At 40.0% G+C, this 20,979-nt stretch overlaps 1 protein-coding gene and 1 pseudogene across 9 annotated transcripts in view; one reads left to right on the forward strand and one right to left on the reverse strand.

Moving 5' to 3' along the window:
- ZFX (zinc finger protein X-linked) overlaps window positions 1-20,979 on the forward strand; it is a 94,841-nt gene that overhangs the window by 24,019 nt on the left and 49,843 nt on the right. For 2 of the 9 annotated variants that reach the window (XM_038587089.1, XM_038587098.1), the window contains exon 1: window positions 13,930-14,237. The exons of 1 other annotated variant lie outside the window; for it this stretch is intronic. The gene's annotated coding sequence lies outside the window, so the exon portion shown is untranslated. Of the gene's footprint in view, window positions 1-13,631; window positions 13,673-13,929; window positions 14,238-14,570; window positions 14,611-15,778; window positions 15,798-19,840; window positions 19,870-20,979 lie in introns of those variants that run through there. 6 more of the 9 variants (XM_038587093.1, XM_038587097.1, XM_038587094.1 and 3 more) reach the window with 6 other exon arrangements.
- LOC119868589 lies at window positions 3,710-3,809 on the reverse strand (annotated as a pseudogene).

Below are 20,979 nucleotides of genomic sequence, written 5' to 3' on the forward strand. Positions count from 1 at the left end.
CACAGGCTGTCCTAACTGCTGGTATAAGAAATCCCAGCAACAGAATAAGACGATTTTCTGGTTTCTTAATATGTCCTTGAAAATATTATTACTAACAAAGGGGTCTTGTAAGACATCTGGAACTCAAAACTTCTGGCTTGTTCTGTGAACGTAACTTTGGCCTTAAAAAGCCTGTAATTCTTTTTGTTTGTATTACCGAATAATGTGTTTCCCTGGTAATGATATTTAAATTGCCATCCCCATGTCCTAAAAGCTATGAATACCTATGAGCTTTCTTTAATAGCCAAGTTAATGGAAAATTTATGTGCACACAAAAACTTGTATGCAAATGTTTATAGCAGCTTTATTCATCAGAAACTATCTAATGTCCTTCAACAGGTGAATGGATAACAAACTGGCACAAGTGTACAGTGGAGTACTAGTCAGTGATAAGAAGGAAAGATCTACTGATTCACTCAACACAAATGAATCTTTTTTCTTAGTGGCAAAATATATATAACATAAACATGGATGAATTGTAAATGTATTTTGCCAAGTGAAGGAAGCCAGATTCTAAGACCCAGAAGTATTGTATAGTGCCATTCATTAAGACATTGTGGAAAAGGCAAAACTATAGGGAGATGTATTAGTTTCCTATTGCTGCTGTAAAAAAATTACCACAAACTTGGTGCCTTACAACAGCACCAATTTATTCTCTTAGAGTTCTGGAGGCCAGAAGTAAAAAAATCAGTTTCATTAGACTAAAGTCAAGGTATTGTAGGACTGGTTCCTATTGGAGGCTCTAAGGGAGGATTCATTTCTATGACTTTTCTGGGTTCTAGAGGCTGCCTGTATTACTTAGCTTGTGACTCCTGCCTCACAACACTCCAACCTCGTGCTTCCATCTTCATGTCTCCTACTACCTCCTTTGTCTTGCTGCTCTCTTTTAAGGACCTCTGTGATTATTTAGGACTCACCTGGATAACCCAAGATGATCTCCCCATCACAAAATTCTTTTTTTTTTTTTTTCATCACAAAATTCTTAATCACATCTGCAAAGTCCCTTTTGCCATGTGATGTAATATTCACAGGTTGGACGGATTAGAACTTGGATATTTTTTCAGGTCATTATTCGGTCTACCATAAGACGGAAAGTAAAGCAGTAATTGCCAGGGATTGTGGGAGAAGGAAGGTTGAAATATACAATGGGCTGTACAAGAGTGGTGTAGATATGTATGACTCCACAGTTGTCAAAAACCCACAGAATGTTACGCCACCAAGAATGAACTTTACTGTTTGCAAAATTTTAAAAATTAATATGATTGTCCGTGATCTTGGGATGGAGTGCAGCGTGTGACAAAAGAACCTAATTGTATTAAAATTGTATGGCATAACTTCACTGAAGAGGGTAGGGGGGAATGTTAAATAACTGTGAAAAATTGTTTTGTTTTTTTTTTAAGTTTATAGACACAGAGATTACATTGGTGGTTGTCAGAGGAGGGGGTGAGGTGTAGGAAAAATGGGTGAAGGGAGTCAAAAGATGCAAACTTCCAGTTATAAAATAAATAAGTCATGATGATGTAATGTACAGCATGGTGACTACAGTTAATAGTACTATATTGCATATTTGAATGTTGCTAAGAGAGGAAGTCTAAAGTTCTCATCACAAGAAATGTGTGTATGGTGGCAGATATTAACTGGACTTATTGTGGTGATCATTTTGCAGGATATACAAATATTGAATCATTATGTTGTACACCTATAACTAATATAATGTTGTATGTCAATTATACCTCAATTTAAAATAAGAAAATGGTATTTTGATAAGATAATATAAGGCTAACAATAAAAAGAACTATACATAAGTGTACTCTAGTTGGTAGATATATACAGAAATATAGATATGTACATATACATAAGGTAGTATACTTACATATATTTTCTGGCTCTGGCTTCTGAAATGGTCTAGAAGCAGTGATACCCCAGTAGCAATGAGTATACCTAGCACCCAGGTCTTTGTTGCTAAGTATTATTCTCCAATAAATGGAACCAGGGTTCCTTAAAGAAATGGCCGATTCTACGGTTGGGGCAAGGAAGATATAGGATGAGTGCAGAACGTCTTCTAGGACTAGAAGAGGACAATAAGAGCCTGCACTTGGCCTCTCCAGACCCCTGCTGTGAATCATATGCTGTGATGTATAATCCGACTTTTGTGCTGTTGATATAGCATGTCCTTTCCCTATAATAAACTGTATATTTGTAAGCCATGTCATTTGGGTTCTGTAAGTCTTCTTTAGCATTTGAACCTACTTACCTGCCACTATTCGTACAGCTATATATATTCAGTTTTTGTAAATGCTACATGATACTAGGGAAAAAAACCAGTATATTATCTAGTATTCAATACATGTTTCTTTGCAGGAAGCTATTAAATAAGATTTATTAATCATATTATTAAGTGATACTCTATCCTTCTTCATATTTTGGCTTTATAAATTCCAATGTCATTTTTTAAATGTCAAATTGTACTAATGTAAGTATTTTCATCTTTGATTTCTCTTCATTTGCATTTATTTTATATATTCTCCTTCCTTTACATTAATCTTTTTGTTTCATTTTGTGTTTCATCTAAATAACATAAAATGGAATTCTTAGTCCAATTTGTGAATCCTAATTTTAGTTTATTTTTATCTTTTTATTTTTTAAGATTTTAGTTTTGAGTAATCTCTACACCCCTTGCTCTACCAACTGAGCTAGCCAGGTGCCCCTGTGAATCTTAATTTTTTTCTTTTTTTTTTTAATTTTTTTCTTTTTGAATCTTAATTTTTAATAGGGGAGTAGATTCCAATGTATTTATCATGATAACTAATACATTTTTTATTATTCATGTCATATTTTTATGCTATTTTAAAAGATTTATTTATTTGAGAGAGAGAGCACAAGGAGGAAGGGTAGAGAGAATGTCAAATGGACTGTGCTGAGTGCGAAGCCCAATGTGGGTCTTTAGTTTCACAATCCTGAGATCACAAGCTAAGCCAAAACCCAGAGTCAGATGCTTAACCAACTATGCCACCCAGGCATTCCTTTTTATTCTATCTTTAATGTTTCCTTATTTTTTTTATTTCTTTTTCCCTTTTGAGTGATTGCTTTTATCTTCTTCATTTCTTTAGAATCCATATATACTCCTTTTGATACTGGAAAGTATGACCTTTCAGTTTTTCAAAAGCATTCTGTAGGTAATGTACACAGTATGTATGTCTGTATTATTTTAATTCCAGTATAGTTAACATAGTGTTATATTAGTTTCAGATATACAATATAATGATTCAGCAATTCTGTACATTACTGAGTGCTCATCATGATAAGTGTACTCTTTTTTTTTTTAAAAAAAGATTTTATTTATTTATTCATGAGAGACAGAGAGGGAGGCAGAGACATAGGCAGAGGGAGAAGCAGGCTCATGCTAGGAGCCCAGTGCACAAGGGAGCCTAATGCAGGACTCGATCCCAGGACTCCAGGATCACGCTTAACCGCTGAGCCACACAGGCGTCCTGATAGGTGTACTCTTAATCCCCTTCACCTATTTCACCCATCTCACCACCCACCTCTCCTCTGGTAACCATCAGTTTGTTCTCTATAGTTAAAAGTCTGCTTTTTGGCTTGTCTCTCTTTTTTTCTTTGTTCCTTTGTTTTCTTAAGTTCTACATATGAGTGAAATCATATGGTATTTAAAAGTTTGGAACGCTTCACGAATTTGTGTGTCATCCTTGCGCAGGGACCATGCTAATTTCTGTATCATTCCAATTTTAGTATTTGTACTGCTGAAGCAACTAGAATGTACACAGTATTTTAACAGCAAGAAAGCTGTCAACAACTGTTAGGGTCATGTCAGAAGGACTTAGGAGCCAACCTAAAGAATTTCCCCCAGTCACAGTTGGCATAATTTGAGCATCAGTAAAAATAATTGCAGTGGATTGAAACACCTGGGGTATGTTTGAATCATGAGTTTACAATGCTATCAAACTTATTTTTCTCCTTAAAAAAAAACCTGATTGAAGTATGGACTTCCAAAATGGTGGGGTGAGATTAGTAGACACTTTCCCCAGAGAAACAAGTATTTAACTGGTGAAAAGTATTTTAGAAACCCAACCATTTAAAGTCTCTGGGATTGTCCTAAGAACAGACAGCAAATACAGAAACATTTATCCAAGAAAATTTACCAGTAAACCTTAGTAAGAGCAATGAACTTGTTACTTAAATGGGAGTCTGTGACATCTGAACCACAAACTGCTTCCTACTTCTCAGCTCAGTCTGATGGAATCTACTTGTGTAAGATGCAGCCAAAGAGATGGGACTCCATTTCCTCTCAGCTCCCAGTCTAGGGCTATGGTTTCACTCCAGGAAGGGCAGGCCATCAGCATCTTTTATCACCTCAACTCCGTGTTGCAGAAGCTATAGCCAGGCAGGTTCAAGGCAGAGGATTGGAGGTCCCATTCCTGTCCAGCCTCCACTGTGGGACAGAAGTTCTACTGCATGTGCAGCAGGCTGTAGTACTGGGACGTCATCACTCCTGCTCCAGCTTGCTCACATGGCAGAGGTTCCATATCCAGAGGAGCAGGACAAGAGGGGTAGGGGCCATTATCCCCAGAAGAGAGACTCTCTCTCTTCCAGGGGGACTGGGCTGCGATGACCTGAGCCCAGAGCTGCCTATACCCATCTAGAAGAAGCCTGTCTCCTCCAGCGTGGGCTGGAAGAGAGCTGAGGCAGCCAGAGAGCAGAGGGGTCCTGACCAAACCGTTGGACTTCCTGAATCCAGTCCACTTGAAGATGGGCATCACCACTTTATTGGGATGCCATGAGGTTTAGATGAGAGAACTCAGGGAAAGCACCAAGTAGCGTGCAGAACACAAGGTGAGCCCTCAATAAATGATGAATTTTCTCCTGTCTTAGTGATCGCAGGGGTTTTTGTAATGAAAAGTTGTCCTTAAAAATCGTTGCCCCACTGTGTCGATGTGCGGGTGGGCGATTTTCCCTGAGGCGGGGTGAGTTCTTTCAGTCTGCAGATAGAGATGTGTCTCAGGCTGAGGAAAACCTTTTTCCAGAAGATCTTTCGTTATGGCCTCTGTTGGCCAGGAGCAGCAAGTACCTGTGTGTTGGTGTTGGCTGTCTGTTCTCCGTGTCTACCATCTCTCTCCTCCCCCTCTGAATGTTGAGCTCCCCGGGGGCGTGGACACAGGTGATGGTATTCATCTCCATAGTGGTTGCCCCTGGCTCTTCCCCCCTGCTCTTGGGCCACAGGAGACCCAGGCAAGGCCTCAGAGCCACTGGCCTGGAGGCGTGGCCTGGGAGCTTGTAGGAAATGCAGAGTCTTGGGCAGTCCTGGCCCTGCTGCCACAGAGGAGTGGGTTCACAGCAATCCTGGGTTGTTGGGGTGGGGGTGGGGGATTGTGTGCACATTAAGTTCCAGAAGCTCCGCTCCAGAGCACAGGAGCTCTGTAACCCTTTTATTCATGATCCATTTTATCTGGCTACTCACAGGGTTGTTCTTTACAGCGAAGGCTGTCCCAGACTCCTCACCAGATCAGACCATGCCATCCATGCTCTGACTCTACTTCTCATTTCATTCTCGTGTGAACTTTCCCTCAACATAGTGTCATTACCGTAAAGTGGGGACTCCATTGCTGGCCACCTGAGTCTTACAGGCACAATTCACACTTGATTGAAACCTTAATTTCACTCAGTCAGATTCCTGCTGTGTCCTTGGCTTCCTTCACCTTTTCAAGAATTACGAAACTTTCCACATTTCTGCCAGCTGCTCCTTCCTGTTTTGTTCTCAATTTGGGGTGTTTGTTTCTATTTGCTTTATGTCTGTGTGCAAAAACAAGCAAAAAACATTTGTGGTTCATATAAACATAGAACACAATTCAAATTTGTTCCATATGAGATTCTCTGATGAGGAATTCTTACATTCTGTAATTGGTGAGAATATTTTTGCTTTAAACTGTAATGTTGAATTATCACTTCTTTTAGCATATTTATTTAATGTATTTTGGGGTGAAAAGTCATTATATCATTAAAAAGGAGTCTTTGTTCAAAATGTGGCAGATTTTTCAAGAGCTGCTTTAGCAAATGTTGCTAACTCAAAGATCGTTCTGTAAGGTAGTTATGTTCTTGGCAAAAATTAAAAAGTATGAGCACATCAAGAGTTAGCCAAGAAATGGAGATTTGGGAATTCTCTTCTTCTGCTGGAAGGAATATATATTAGGATAGTCATTTTGGAGAGTTATATTGAAAATCTGCCATCTCCAGCAATTTTACTTCTTTATACTCCAAGAGAAACTCTTATAAATGTGGGCAAAGAGGTATTTACCAGGATGTACTAATGTTTCTTGAAGTATATTGCTGTGTGGCCCAGTTGTCTATGTATCATGTGGGCTCCTGGTTAAATTGCAGATTCCTTAGCTCTATTCCATACCTACTAAAAATTAGAATTTCTAGGAATTGAGACCCAGCAATCTACATCTTTAGCAAGATATTCCCTTGCAAATTTGAAAAACATTGTTGTTTTCTTAATTATAAGTAGTCTAGTTTTATTTATTTCATTGTTTAATTATGCAAATTGTTTTGAAAATAAGTACTGTTATATGGTCCACAGAAAAGTAGAAGGGAGGCAATTGAATATATTGAATATAATGCTTGCCCCACTCCAAAGATTCTGTGAAATGTAAAGGTAATTTTTTCTTTGTATGTTTATTTTTGTTTGTTTTTTATTTTATTTTTTTAAATATTTTTTATTTATTTATGATAGACAGAGAGAGAGAGAGAGAGAGAGAGAGAGAGAGAGAGAGAGAGAGAGGCAGAGACACAGGAGGAAGGAGAAGCAGGCTCCATGCCGGGAGCCCGATGTGGGACTCGATTCCGGAACTCCAGGATCGCGCCCTGGGCCAAAGGCAGGCGCTAAACCGCTGAGCCACCCAGGGATCCCCTGTTTGTTTTTTAAACTTGCTATGGAAAATTTCAAGTATATACACAATGAGAATAATGCATCAAACCCCAATGTGCCCATCATCCAGAATCAATGTTTGTTCCTTTATGGCCAATTTTGTTTCATTGATATCCCCCACCCACTTCACCCTCAACCCCCATACTTCCCTCAACTTTTCCCTTATTATTTTGAAGGCCATCCCAGGTAGCATACCATTCTCTTTATTGAAGTAAAGTTGACATACAGTATTATATTAGTTTTAGTTGTACAACATAGTGATTCAACAATTCTGTACATTATGAAATGCTCACCACAAAAAGTTTGTCACTACCTACCACCTTACCATATTATTATAGTATTATTGACTGTATTCCTTGTGTTGTACTTTTCATCTCTGTGATTTATTTTATAACTGGAAGTTTTACCTCTTAATCCCCCTTCACCTATTATGCCCATGCCCTGACCCACTTCCTCTCTGGCAACTACCAGTTTGTTCTCTATCATTTATGAGTCTCTTTCTGTTTTTGTTTTGTTCATTTGTTTTGTTCTTAGATTATAAGTGAAATCATGTGGTATTTATTTTTCTCTGTCTCACTTATTTCACTTAATACAATACCCTCTAGGGCAGCCTGGGTGGCTCAGCGGTTTAGCGCCTCCCTTCGGCCCAGGACGTAATCCTGGAGTCCTGGGATCGAGTCCCACATCGGGCTCCTTGCATGGAGCCTGCTTCTCCCTCTGCCTGTGTCTCTGCCTCTCTCTCTCTTTGTGTCTCTCATGAATAAATAAATAAAATCTTTTAAAAAAATACAATACCCTCTAGGTCCATCCATGTTGCTGCAATGGCAAGATCTCATACTTTTTTACGACTAATACTCTGTGATCTATCTATCTCCTACATCTTCTTTATCTTTTGATCTATCAATGGACACTCAGGTTGCTTCCATATCTTGACTATTATAAATAATGCTGCAGGGGCTCCTGGCTGGCTCAGTCAGTGGAGCATATGACTCTTAATCTTGGGGTCATGAATTCAAGCCCCATATTGGCATAGAGCTTACTTAAAACAAATAAGTAAAATGTTTTAAAATTTTTAAATAAATAAATAATGCTACATTAAATATAGAGGTACATATATCTTTTCAAATTAATGTCTTTGTTTTCTTTAGGTAGATACCCAGAAGTGGAATTACTGGATCATATGGCAGTTCTATTTTTATTTTTTTGAGAAACCTCCATCCTGTTTGTCACAGTGGTTGCACTAATTCACATTCCCACCAACAGGGCACAGAAGTGTTCCCTTTTCTCCATGTCCTTACCAACATTCGTTATTTCTTGTCTTTTTGATACTAGCCATTCTGATAGATATAAGGTATCTCATTGTGGTTTTGATTTGCATTTCCCTGATGATTAGTGATGTGGAACATCTTTTCATGTGGCTGTTGGCCATCTGTATGTCTTCTTTGGAAAAATGTCTATTTGGTTCCTCTGTCCATTTTTTAATTGGATTTTTTTTTTTGGTGTTGAGTTGTATAAGTTTTTTTTTTTATCTTTTGGATATTAACCCTTTATCAGGTATATCATTTGCAAGTATCTTCTTTCATTCATTTGGATGCCTTTTTGTTTTGTTGAAGGTTTCCTCTGCTGTGCAAAAATTTTTTATTTTGTTATAGTCCCAATAGTTTATTTTTTATTTTGTTTCCCTTGCCTCAGGAGGTAAATCTGTAAGTATGCTGCTAAAGCTGAGGTCGAAAAACAGAGGTTGAAGAGATTGTTACCTATATTTTCTTTTAAAAGTTTTATTGTTTTAGGTCTTACATTTAGGTCTTTGGCCCATTTTGAGTTTATTTTTTGTGCATGGTGTAAATAGGTGGTCCAGTTTCATTCTTTTGCATGTAGCTGTCCAGTTTTCCCAGCACTGTTTATTGAAGAGATTGTCTTTCCCTCATTTTATATGCTTGCCTCCTTTGTCTTAGATTAATTGACCATATAAGCATGGATTTATTTCTGAGCTCTCTATCCTGTTCCATTGATCTATATGTCTTTTTTTTGGTGCTAGTACCATACTGTTTTGATTACTACAGCTTTGTAGTACAGTTCGAAATCTGGGATTATGATACCTCCAGTTTTGTTCTTTCTCAGAATTGGTTTGGCTATTTAGGATCTTTTGTGGTTCAATACAAATTTTAGGATTATTTGTTCTAGTTCTGTAAAAAATGCTATTGGTTTTTTGGTAGAGATTGCATTGAATTTGTAGATTGCTTTAGGTAGTATCAACATTTTAATATTAATTCTTCCAATCCATAAGTACAATATATCTTTCCATTAGTTTGTATCATCTTCAGTTTCTTTTATCAGTGTCTTCTAGTTTTAGGTCTTTCATCAACGGCCTATCATTTTATCTGTAAATATTTTCATAATGTATCTCTAAAAGATAAGGATTCTTAAGAAATAATCACATCTTCATTACACTTAATCCAATTTAACAATAAATTGTTTATATCAGCATATATCCAGTTCATATTGACAACAATCCAGTGTTCACATATCTCTGTCTCATTTTTTTATACTTGTTTGTTTAAACCAAGATTGAAATAAAGGTCATACATTGTACTCGATTAATAATATCTTTTAAATCTTTTTAAAAAGATTTTATTTATATATTTGACAGAGAAAGAGAGAACAAAAGTAGGCAGAGCGGCAGTCTGAGGGAGAGGCTCCCCACTGAGCAGAGAGCCTGATATGGGGCTCCGTCCCAGGACCCTGGAATCATGACCTGAGCCAAAGGCAGATGCTTACCAGACTAAGCCACCCAGTGCTCCCTTTTAAGTCTTTTCTTATCTATTGGTTTCCCCTCAAATTTTTTGCTATAGTTTATTTGTTGAAGAAAGCAGGTCCTATCGTGTTTCCCATCATCTGAATTTTGTTGATTGCATCTCTGTAGTTTCATTGATATGTTTCTCTGTTCCCTGTATTTCCTGTAAATTGGCAGTTAGAGCTAAAGAGTTGATTAGGTTCAGGTTTGATTTTTTTAGTTGATGGCTTTGTGTACTTTCATCATGAGGCATATGTCTAGTTGTTACTCTGGTTAGCAGCCATTGCTGATTGTTGCTTAGATCCATTAATTCATCTGGGGTTGCAAAATGGTGATATTCTAATTCCATCAAGGCTTCTTCATGTATTTGTGGAATTATTAAAAGAAAATTCCCTTCATCAGCTATTTGTTTAGTCTGAGGAACAGGTCATACAGGATCAGTGCTTCATCTTTCCCTTCACTAGTTTTCAAAACAGTGAGTTGGTTCTCTACCATTTTGCAAAGGTGATCACTTTTAAAATTCAAAATATAATACACATTATAAAATTCACTCAATTGTACAATTCACTAGTTTCTAGTATATTAACAAAGCTGTGCAATCGATCATTTTTAAAAGTGTCATTATAAACTCACAAACATACTTGGTGAGTTTCATTTCACAGCAGTTATTCTTTTGACATTCAAATTTTTTCATCTTTAGCCAACTAGAGCCTCTTTAAACTGGCCCCTGAGACCTTTTGACACACCCCTAGTAATTTTGACATTTTCTTTTCTTGCTTTCTGTTATGAAGAGATATTCCTGGTTCACTATGTACTTTTCTGCTCCAGCCTAGGAATCAGTCATTTCTTCCAGAAACCCTGGTTCTGTTAGTGGAAAATTGTATATAGAGGCTTCAGTCTGGTCACCTGACAGGTCATTGTTTCTAGGCCTCACATATCGATTTTCACCTTTTTAGTGGAGCTAATTTGTTTGCTGTGTTCTATGATTTATAATCCATGAGAATTTGGCTATTGATGACTTTCAGGAACTAAACAATGTCTTATTCAACTAATGACTTGTGTGAAAAAATACTGTTTGAAAATCACCTAATTGTCAGTCACTGTTTATTTTAAAATTATTTCCCTTGGGGAGGGTGTGTGGCTTAAAGGCTCAGATTAAAAATTCTTACTTGACATTAATTATAGCCAGCTGAATTCCAACATGATGCAACTTGCTCATGTTAAGATAAGTATGACTTAAGTATCAAGTATCAGATAAATGGTTCATTTTTATAGGGCATGCTTAGTTCAATAAAACTAGGGCCTTTCTAGGGGAAAATGAATATTTTTCAATCTTTGGGATATGAAATAATGAATTACCACAACTTCATTCAAGAAGGTCTCTATTTTCTAAGGCAGTAATTTATGGTTTCCCATTTGGATTTTCATCAGTCGGTGATGTGGAGTGAAAATAAACAGCTTCTTTTCTTCTTCTTCTTTTTTAACAGCTTCTTTTCTGACTAATCTTTCTCTGGAAAAGTGATTGAAAGGCCTCGTATTATTTCTGGCTCAAGGACCTATAAACATGTCAGAGATTTTAGTTAAGTTATTAAAACACTGTCAAAACCTTGAGTAGATGCTTTTAACTATCTGATATACATTAACAGCTCTGAAGAAACAAATAAATTTTAGCACATAACCCAAACCCATCTAACTGCATTGAAACCATCTATCCTGTATTCACAGCATATACCTTTGAAATATTCTGTTCTCCATCTACCTAAATAAAATTTCCTTTTATTGTGTGCTTATTTAAGCAAGAAAATGAAAGCACTTAAGAATGTTTTTATTCTGCCACACACAGCCTCCTTATTCGCAGTTCCCAAGGGCAAGCACCACATCTTTTGACTCTCTGTGCCCAGAATTCTATAGGTCCCAGATACGAAAACAGTGAACAAAAAGTATCAATGCAAGATAGGCTGTCCTTCAAGTGCCATGTTGTCAGGTCCTGAATCACTCAGTGCTTGATTACCAGATGCTTTCATTGATGTTAGGTGTCCTCTAGCTCCAACTATGAACATTTTCATCAACTATGTTTTGTATGTTATTATAACACTGAACAATTTCTGATCTCTGCTGTTTATACTTTCTTTGCTCCTTCATTTTGAGTATTTTATATTCAGTGTACTTCTAGTAAAATGATTTTTATCATGCAGTGTTGTTTATGGCCTTCTATAAATGGATTTGAAGTACAAGTTACTTTCCCTTTTTTGACAACTTAAAAAAAGTATAGTTGAGCTCATCTGTACAATCATCTGTAGGGTTATTTGTTGTACTGCAATGAAGTTTTATCTAATGTAATTAACAGAACTAGGCCATTGTTTCCTCGTTTCCCAACAATTTAACAGTCTCTTTTGCATGAAAAGTAATGGCACAGGGCTCTTGAAAAGTCTGAAGACCTAAACTACTTCTGGACTTCTAAATTGAGGAAACATCTTTTTCATTTATAATCCTTGATACTCTTTTTTGTAGTGCTTTCTACTGGTGTACTTAGAAGTATTTGAAAAAAAAAAAAAGTATTTGATGGTAATGATGGAAGAACTAACAAGAATGCTGACATTAGGTTTTTGTATTCATGCTGCTTATAGCTACATGGTGATGAGACCCCATTCTTGACATACCATCGCATTAAATGGAGGCCATTGGAAAGTACTTAAAATACTGGTTATCAATTTTTTGAAATTATATTAGTGTGCACACACAAGCTATTTCTCATTTTTTTACTTGAAAGTTAGCTTTATTTACCTTTCTGTATCACAACAACGTAATGCAATTTTCTAGACATGGCAAAGACATGTTGTCATTCTTTCTCAAAAATGAAAGGAAATTTAATCTCTTGCAAAAAAATCAAAGGTAAAGCCTGGGAGGGAAAATTATCATCCAGTACGTCCTTTGAGATTTCTTGTTATTATACCTTTGTTTTTCCTTCTTGAAAGCATTTTATAACTGTAAAATGTCTGAAGGAGTGGACAATTTGCATTCTGGGAGTTTTAAAAAGTTATGACAGGAACCTAAATACATGGCCTCTGTATTTAAAGAGACTTCACATCAATATGCTATTTGCTTTATAACCTTTGTGTTCTTCACTGTTTAAAAATGTTTTTAGTGAATTAAAGAAAGAAAACATGTCAGATTCTGGATTAATATAAGGATTACATCGTTTAAGGTTTAACTAGTAACTTATAGTTTGGGTCCCAAGTTCAGTATGGAAAGAGTGTAAAAATTTAATGGAAACACAAATACACATTTTTGGAGTTGATAGATGCTTGTTTATCAAATATGCATTTTTCTAAGTCTTTTTAAACTTTAAAAGGCTTAGTTTGTAAAAAAAAAAATCCATACCCACTTCTGCTACCTGTCTATATTACAAACTGTGAAAAATTCATTATTTATGAAACAATTACACGAAACTTAAATTTCATAGGCTCCCAAACTCTGAAATACAGATATATAGAAAATATACATTAAAAAATCCTGTTCATTGCAATGTGCGAAACCAGTTTGAAAAGGTAACCCTTTTCCTCATCTTTGTATCCTGCAAACTAATAAAATAAGTTAGGTTCTCTGACTGAATGCTTGTTTAAAAAAAAATTAAACGGTTGGTAGTAGCAGTAGGATAACCCTTCTCCCCCTTCTCTGTGCCCACACACCCATTTAGACTGGCAAGCCTATTTTCATTTATTTCAAAGATTTTTTTTCTTTCTTTTTTTTTAAGCGAAGGCAGGGGACGGCGGGGATTGCTAAATTTATCTTCTCCAGCCACAGGGATGAAGAAAACACATTTACTGCGGGCGGGGGTCTGAGGGCCTGCAAACAACTCGAGCAGGCGCCTCGGCCAAGACAGGCGCGGAGAGGCGGTAGGTCTCCGGGGAGGGCCCGGGGGGCGGCCGAGGCCCGCGGGAGATGGTGGGGGGCGGCCAGGCCGGGTCGGGTGCCGGCCGCCTGCCTCTCCACGGGGTCGACGGACCGCGGCCCCGCGCGGGCTTTACGGCCGAGGCGGCGGCAGCGGCGTGTGTGTAGCGGCGGCGGCTGCGGCGGCGGGCGGGAGCGCGGAGGAGGTGGAAAGAAGGGGGGCGCTGTCACGGAGACTCCGGCCGCCGGAGACCCCGCCACAGCAAGGCCACTGGGCTCCCCGGTCGCGGAGCGTGAGCGGCGCCGACCCGGGGCGCCAAGGGGACACACCGGGCGGAGGAGGGGGCCTATCTACCCTTCCGCATTTTCCTGGGTCTCTCTCCCGGGCGGTGACGTGACGTGCTGACGGCGGGCCCGTGCCGGGGAGCTGGGCCGCTTTTTGTCAGCTCCGAGCTCGGCCCCTCCTCCCTCCCTCCGCCCGCCCCACCAGCCGGAGCCCGGCCCAGTGCTCCAGAGAAAGGCCGGCCTGCAGCACCCGCCACCGTCGCCGACCGCCCGCACGCCCGTCCGGTGAGTTCCGGGCGCCGCCGCGGCCGTGGGGCCTAGCGCGCGCGCAGCGGCCTGGTCCCGGCCTGGTCGGCGGCCCGCGAGGCGCCCTTCCGCGCTAGGCCGGGCGGTGCGGCGCGTGGCGCCGAGCAGGCCCCGAGGAGGCCGCAGTTAGGCCCGGGGAGGAGCCCGGCTGCCCCGAGCGGCGGCGGAGGCGCGCTCCGTGAACGGGCGGGGGTTGGGGGAGGGTCGCCCGGTGGCCCGGGAGGCGGCGGAGGGGCGTCGGGTCGGCGCCGCGGCCTGCCCGGGGCACCGCGCGGGGGCGAGGCCTGGCAAGAAGGCGAAGGCTGCAGGCGTGAGGTGAAGGCCGCAGGCCGGCCGGGCCGATTTTCGCTATGTAAATATCGGCGAGGGGGGGAGGGACGGGGGACAAGATGGCGGCGGCTCGGCGCCTGCTGCAGGGAACGATTGAGGGGGTTGTCGGGAGGGGGAGCCGCCATCTTGAAGGCGGCGTCTGAAGAGAAAATTCCGCTACAGCCCGTGAGGGGGGGTCGGAGAGCGGGCGGCGGCGGCGGCTCCGGTGACGGGCCCCCGAGGCCCGGCACGGCAGCCTGTGCGCGCGGAGGGGGCGTGCTTGCTCCCCACAGCGGCCATTGCCCTTGCCGCCATGATGGGCGCTCAGGCTCTAGGCGCTCGGCGGCAGCGCCACCTTGCTGCCCTGCCTCCCGCAGCCCCGTGACTGGCTGCTGCTTCCGCTGCATTTTAACTGAGCTGCCGCAGGCGGCCATCTCGTCCCTGGGCGTCCCTGGCCCTGCGCCTTTCTCCCGCTCCTGGAGCAACCCGAGGGATGTCGGGACGGGTGGCAGCCCAGGCATCTGGGCTCGCTACGGCAAATGGAACCCCACGACATTTTATTTTTACTCCACGTCGTACGTGGCTATTATGGTGCCCTCGATGCGGTTTTGCAGCACTCTCTGCTTTCTCTAGTACCCGAATAAAGAAATAAAAATAAAATTCGATAGGAACAGTTCTCATCACGCTTTTATCCAACGGAGGGGAAAGTGTAATTTGCACAACACGAAAACAGAGCAGTAAATTTTTTAAGGAGTCTTTTGAACTCATTTATTTGAAAGCAACTTTCTAGAAAAGGTCCATTTAAGCTATTAGTGATCTGTTGGTATTAACTTTTTTTTTTTTTTTGAGGAGTAAGGAGGTCAGAAAGTTTATTTCCTTAGTCGTGCAGTATTTATTCATCTGCTTGCCATGGTTTTTTTAGTTTCTTTATTTGACTTGAAAAATTCTTAGGTGGCATTCCGTCCCTGAGAGGACTTTTGATTGCACACTGCAGAACTCCCCTGTAAACTTGGAACCCAGTGTTAGCGATGCACTGTGCTCGCTGATAAAGAAAGATTAGAAAGGTTCTTGGGATGCAGACGGTGGCTGCAAGAAGTTCGTTGTTCAGAGGCGGAGGAGTCCTGGTGAATTGCACTCAAGTGCTGCTGGGGGGAAAAAGGTACAGCCAATTACGGGGGTTCCAGAGGAAGGCAGAGTTTCCATTTGGAGCGTGAGGAAAGGTTTCCTGAAGTAGGTGACATTTTTGAGGTTACTTAAGGATGGGGAGGGGGGCTTTGTTAAAGCATAGGTAGCCGGTGGGGAAAGGGCATTTCAAGGGTGAAGTTTCTTCACAAAGTAGCAAGTATTTGAGAAAAACAAACCAGCCAGTATTTGTAGTTTGGCAGGAGTCGATGGTGAAGGTAGGGAGGTGATGAGATTTCTTGCTAGAGAAGGTGCAAGGGTTTGCTTGCCAGGTGGAGGGGCTTATACGTTGGAGGTGGCCAGGGCAGCCCTTGCGTAGAAGGATGATAATACACCTGAGCTGGGCTTTATATTCACTTAGCAGTTCCATCGGACTAGGAAAAGTTTCGAAGTTGAGAAATAGAGTGTTTTCACTACCTGAATGATTATCAAAACTGTTCCAGAAGTTCAGCCAGTTTTGCTACCTTTTCAACGACCGGTTTGTACTAAAGAGCTGCTCCTCTTTTCTATCCTAACTTTTCACTCCAAATAACCTTTAGCTCCGAGTTATAATTTCACTAGTAAACAAAGAGTGAGAGGGTTCTAACTTTTCATTTACCATGGTTGAAAATTGCAGCACTAGTGTGTTTCGGATTACTTTATGAAGATGAGCAATGAACCTGTAAGTATTCTCATGGTAATTTTTTAAGAAGTCAGTTTGAAAAGTTAGAAGAAAGATTACTAAAAAGGCAGCAGCCTTCAAATGGTTTTTTGCAATCTCAGTTCTTTACTCTGGTGAGAGTGACTACCCTTTTGTTTGAGAAGGGACTAAGGATGTTAGCTAAGCCAGACCTTCTCATGTTTTGGTTAATATTTGACTGTCCTAGATTCACATGTGGGGAATGTGTTTCTTAGAATTTTATGAACTAAATCTATAGGTAGTATAAGTATTCACTAGAAAGGTGTTTGTTTTTCCATTTTCCTGGACTGCAAGAGGTCAGAGGACTGATGCTCCATGAGAGGACAGGAGGGATCTGAAGATTCTCATGTTTATCGTAAGGGGCCATGGTTTAGAAAAGTTGGAAAAACACTTGCATTTTAGGATGCTGACTAGAAGCAAGTTGCTAAGCTAGTGGGCAGTGGTTGTTGAGATGGTAAGGATAAACATAAACTTAGAAGAACCAGTTGCTTTATATCTTGACAGCTGGGAAGGACGTAGAGCTCTAGAAAAAAAAAAAAAGAATTGAATAGCTGCACACACAGTGCAGCAGCAGTAGATGTTCCATTATAGGAAGAGTAGATGGTTAAGATTGAGACACAGGTTGTATAGTTAAGACTGATAAATGAATGGGTTAGAAGGATTACTATTGAAAACCATTAAATATGAAATGTTATTGCCTGAAAGGGTAGACCTTGATCTGGAAAACTGACTGGTGTAACACCTTATTACCCAATCATTTTGGATAAATGAAGTGTTGGTTCTTAATTTGTGTGTATATTTCTGATAGATGCAAGTTTCCTTTTTAAAAAACATGCCACAGGGCATTAAAAATTTTTTCTTTTCCACATTGCTCTTTGTAAATGCTTCCTCTCTAACCCCATCTGGACAAATAATTGTCATGGATGACCTTGCTTGTGTATTTGTGTTTGTGCACACTGGCCATTCCAGACTTGATTTTTTTACTCAAACTCCTCCACCTGTCCTTGAAACCCCTCAGCCTCACAAAGATTACCTAATCTTTTGCTTAAACCAGAAAGATACACAACAATCTGATCTAAGCATTTGAGTTTCCTTCCTTTCCACTGCACATTCTTCCTCTGTCCCTACCTAGGCTTCCCTCCTGTTCTTTCCCTGTAGGAAGAATTGGCCTCCTTCATGCCCACAACTGCTCTGCCTGTTGGCGGCGCCGCCCCCCCCCCCCCCCCCCCCCCCCCCCCCCCGCCTGGGACAGGGCTCTCAGTGATTTTGCTGTTGAATCATTGCCCTCTAACTCTGCTAGTGCCTTTCCCGCGCTCCTTAGAAACATTCCTAGCTTTCTTTGCTCATCTTACAAAAAACCCTCACTTGTCTTCTCAGTCCCTTCACCATTACTTTTATTTCTTTTCATTGCACTTACTCCTGAATCCACTATTTCAGAAATTGGGAAACCTCCACAACATGTATCAAATAAAAGTGTTCTTTGTTTCAGAAACTGTGCATTGTCTCTGTTTTCTATCATGGAATTTCCCTCAAGGTCAGTCCTCTGTCCTTTTTCTTGAATTTTCACCTTGGTTTTAGTGTCCTTTACCATGCCCACCCTCTTTTCTAGCTTTTCCTGTAGTATTTCCAGTTGTCTACTGACCATCTCGATCCAGGTGTGTTACTGGCTCAACATGGCTGAAACCAAATTTATGTGGCATATTGGAGATGTCCAGTACTATTTGTAGAGAGTCTTTTTTCTTATTTTTTAAATCCTCAAGTCTTGCTGTCTAGCTTTTTTTCTTGTTATTGGCACTATTGTTTTTCCAGGCTCATTCTTTGTCTCGTATCAGTGCGGACAACTTTAATTTAGCATTTAACCTATTCTGTTTTAACTGTATATTTATATTTTTTGTCATCTTTTCTAAACTCTGAATGTAGGGGATCCCTGGGTGGCTTAGTGGTTTGGTGTCTGCCTTTGGCCCAGGGCGTGATCCTGGAATCCCGGGATCAAGTCCCATGTCGGGCTCCCTGAGTGGAGCCTGCTTCTCCCTCTGCCTGTGTCTCTGCCTCTCTCTCTCTCTCTGTGTCTCTCATGAATAAATAAATAAAATCTTAAAAAGAAAAAAAAAAAAACCAACAAAACTGTGAATGTAGAGACAGGGTCTTCTTTATTCTTATCCTCGAGCAGTAGCTGGCACGTGATCATTATCTCTAAAAACAATTATGTCAGTTATTGGTGACAAAACTTCTTGTAGTTTGATTAGTTTTCAAGTATTAAAGCATCTAGTCTGTGTGTCCTTTGACCAAGGAGTGTACATTTTAAGGCACACTACATGAGCTCGGTAACCCCTTCCCCCACTGCTTAACTTTTTGGGGTTATGTGATCAATCTGTTTTTATTCCTGTCAAATTATTTTCCCAAACAACTTTTTAAATGTCCAGGTATCTCGGGGCACCTGAATGGTGCAGTTGGTTAAGTGTCTGGCTTTTGGTTTTGGCTCCAGTCATGATTTCAGTATCCTGGGAACGACTGGTTATGATCTCAGGATCCTGGGACCAATCCCTGCACAAGGCTCTTGAATTCAGTGCAGAGTCAGGTTGAAATTCTCTCTTCTTCCTCTGCCCTTTCCACTAGGGCATGCTGTCTCTCTAAAATAAGTAAATCTTTAAAAATAAATCCGGGGGGATCCCTGGGTGGCGCAGCGGTTTGGCGCCTGCCTTTGGCTCAGGGCGTGATCCTGGAGACCCAAGATCGAATCCCACATCAGGCTCCCGGTGCATGGAGCCTGCTTCTCCCTCTGCCTATGTCTCTGCCTCTCTCTCTCTCTGTGACTATCATAAATAAATAAATAAAAAAACTTTAAAAAAAAAATAAATCCGGGTATCTCATAACTGTACTTTTTTTGGAGGAAGCACACTTTAAGGAATTCTCAATGAGAAGTAGGTATAGGATTTTTTAAAATACATTTAACATTTTTAAATTGTGAAATATTTCAGAACTGAAGAGCAAGTATCACCCAGATTTAACAGAACTTTAATAGCTTATTAAGTATTTCATAACTTTTTTTTTTGAAGAAATAAAATCTTACAGATTGATTTAGAGTGCCCCCCCATCCCATTCCTCTTTTTTGTGCAAGAAGTAACAATTGTTTTAACATGTATGTACCAAAACTATTATCAGGTATTGGTTTTGGTGTTTTAACTTTACATAAATGGCATCCTACTGCATATGTCATCTCGTATTTTTTTCACTTAACATTGTGTATTTGAGATTTATCCATTTTGTATGTGGATCTAGTTCAGGAGTTCTCAGAGTGTGCTCTAGGAATTCCCAGGGTTCTCTAAGATTCTTGCCACATTCCTATGTGCACTGCATGAGTGCTATGCAGAGGCTACATGATACATGATGTCATAATAGGTTGAACACAGAAGCCAGTTATGGGAATCCAGCTGTTCTCTAGTAAGCCTCTCTTTAAAGAGATTGCAGAAATGTAAAATAATGCTACTCTTTTCACTGATTTGTTTTGAAAAATAATTATTTTAAAATAAGTGTTATATTTATGTATAGTTGGTTATTTTTAATGAACTAATATTTTTAAAATGTTTCATCTGATTTGTAATAAAAGTATCTATAGATAGAACCCACATAAAGAAAAATTGTTTGAGGTTCTCAATTTTTAAGAATGTAATAAAGGGTTCCTAAAACCAGTAAGTTTGAAAACTGGTCTAGCTCATTTTACTTGTATTTCAGTGTATAAATATACTGTGGTTTATTTATCTATTCTTATGGAGGGGCCATTATGTTGTTTGTAGTTTTGGGCAGTTTCAAACAATGCTGCTGTGAACATCTTATACAGGGTTCTCTCTTGAGATTATAGATGTAGAGTTGCTACATTCAAGAGTACATTTCTCAACTTTACTGGGAATTGCCGAATCATCAAATCATGTTGTAGCCGACACTCCCACCAGCTGCGTATGAGCCTCTATTTCTGGAGACTACTGCCAAAAGATTAGCCTTTGCAATTTTTTCCAATCTGTTGAGTATAAATTGTATCTCATTGCTATTTTCACTTTGCATTTCTTAGATTACTATTGAGGTTGAGCTTTTTCCTCCATGTATTTATTGGCCATTTGAATTTTCTGTGACTTGCTTGTGCCTATCCTTGGGTCTATTTTTCTATTGGCTTGTTCCTTTTTCTCATTGGTAGATGGATATTCTTTTTATATTCTCAGTACTAATGATTTGTAATTTTACATACTGAAAATACCATTTCCTAGTTTGTGGCTTATCTTTTAGTTTGTGTAGGATTTCTTCATGTGAAGGTAGTCCGTTTTCTCAGTCTTTTTTTTTCCTTGATGGCTTATGTGTTTTTTTTTATCTGTAAGAAATTCTTCCCTTACCCCAAGGTCATACTGATACTGTGCTTTTTCATATTAGGTCATTAATTCATCTGGGATTTTTTTTTTCTCTCATGTGATGTAGGGATCTAGTTTTATTTTTTTAAATATGGATTCATTGAGTAATGCAGTTTTTCTCCCCACTGACTTATAACGAAACTCCTGAGGTTTA

Source organism: Canis lupus, chromosome X, assembly GCF_011100685.1.
Source record: "Canis lupus familiaris isolate Mischka breed German Shepherd chromosome X, alternate assembly UU_Cfam_GSD_1.0, whole genome shotgun sequence".
NCBI lineage: Eukaryota > Metazoa > Chordata > Mammalia > Carnivora > Canidae > Canis > Canis lupus.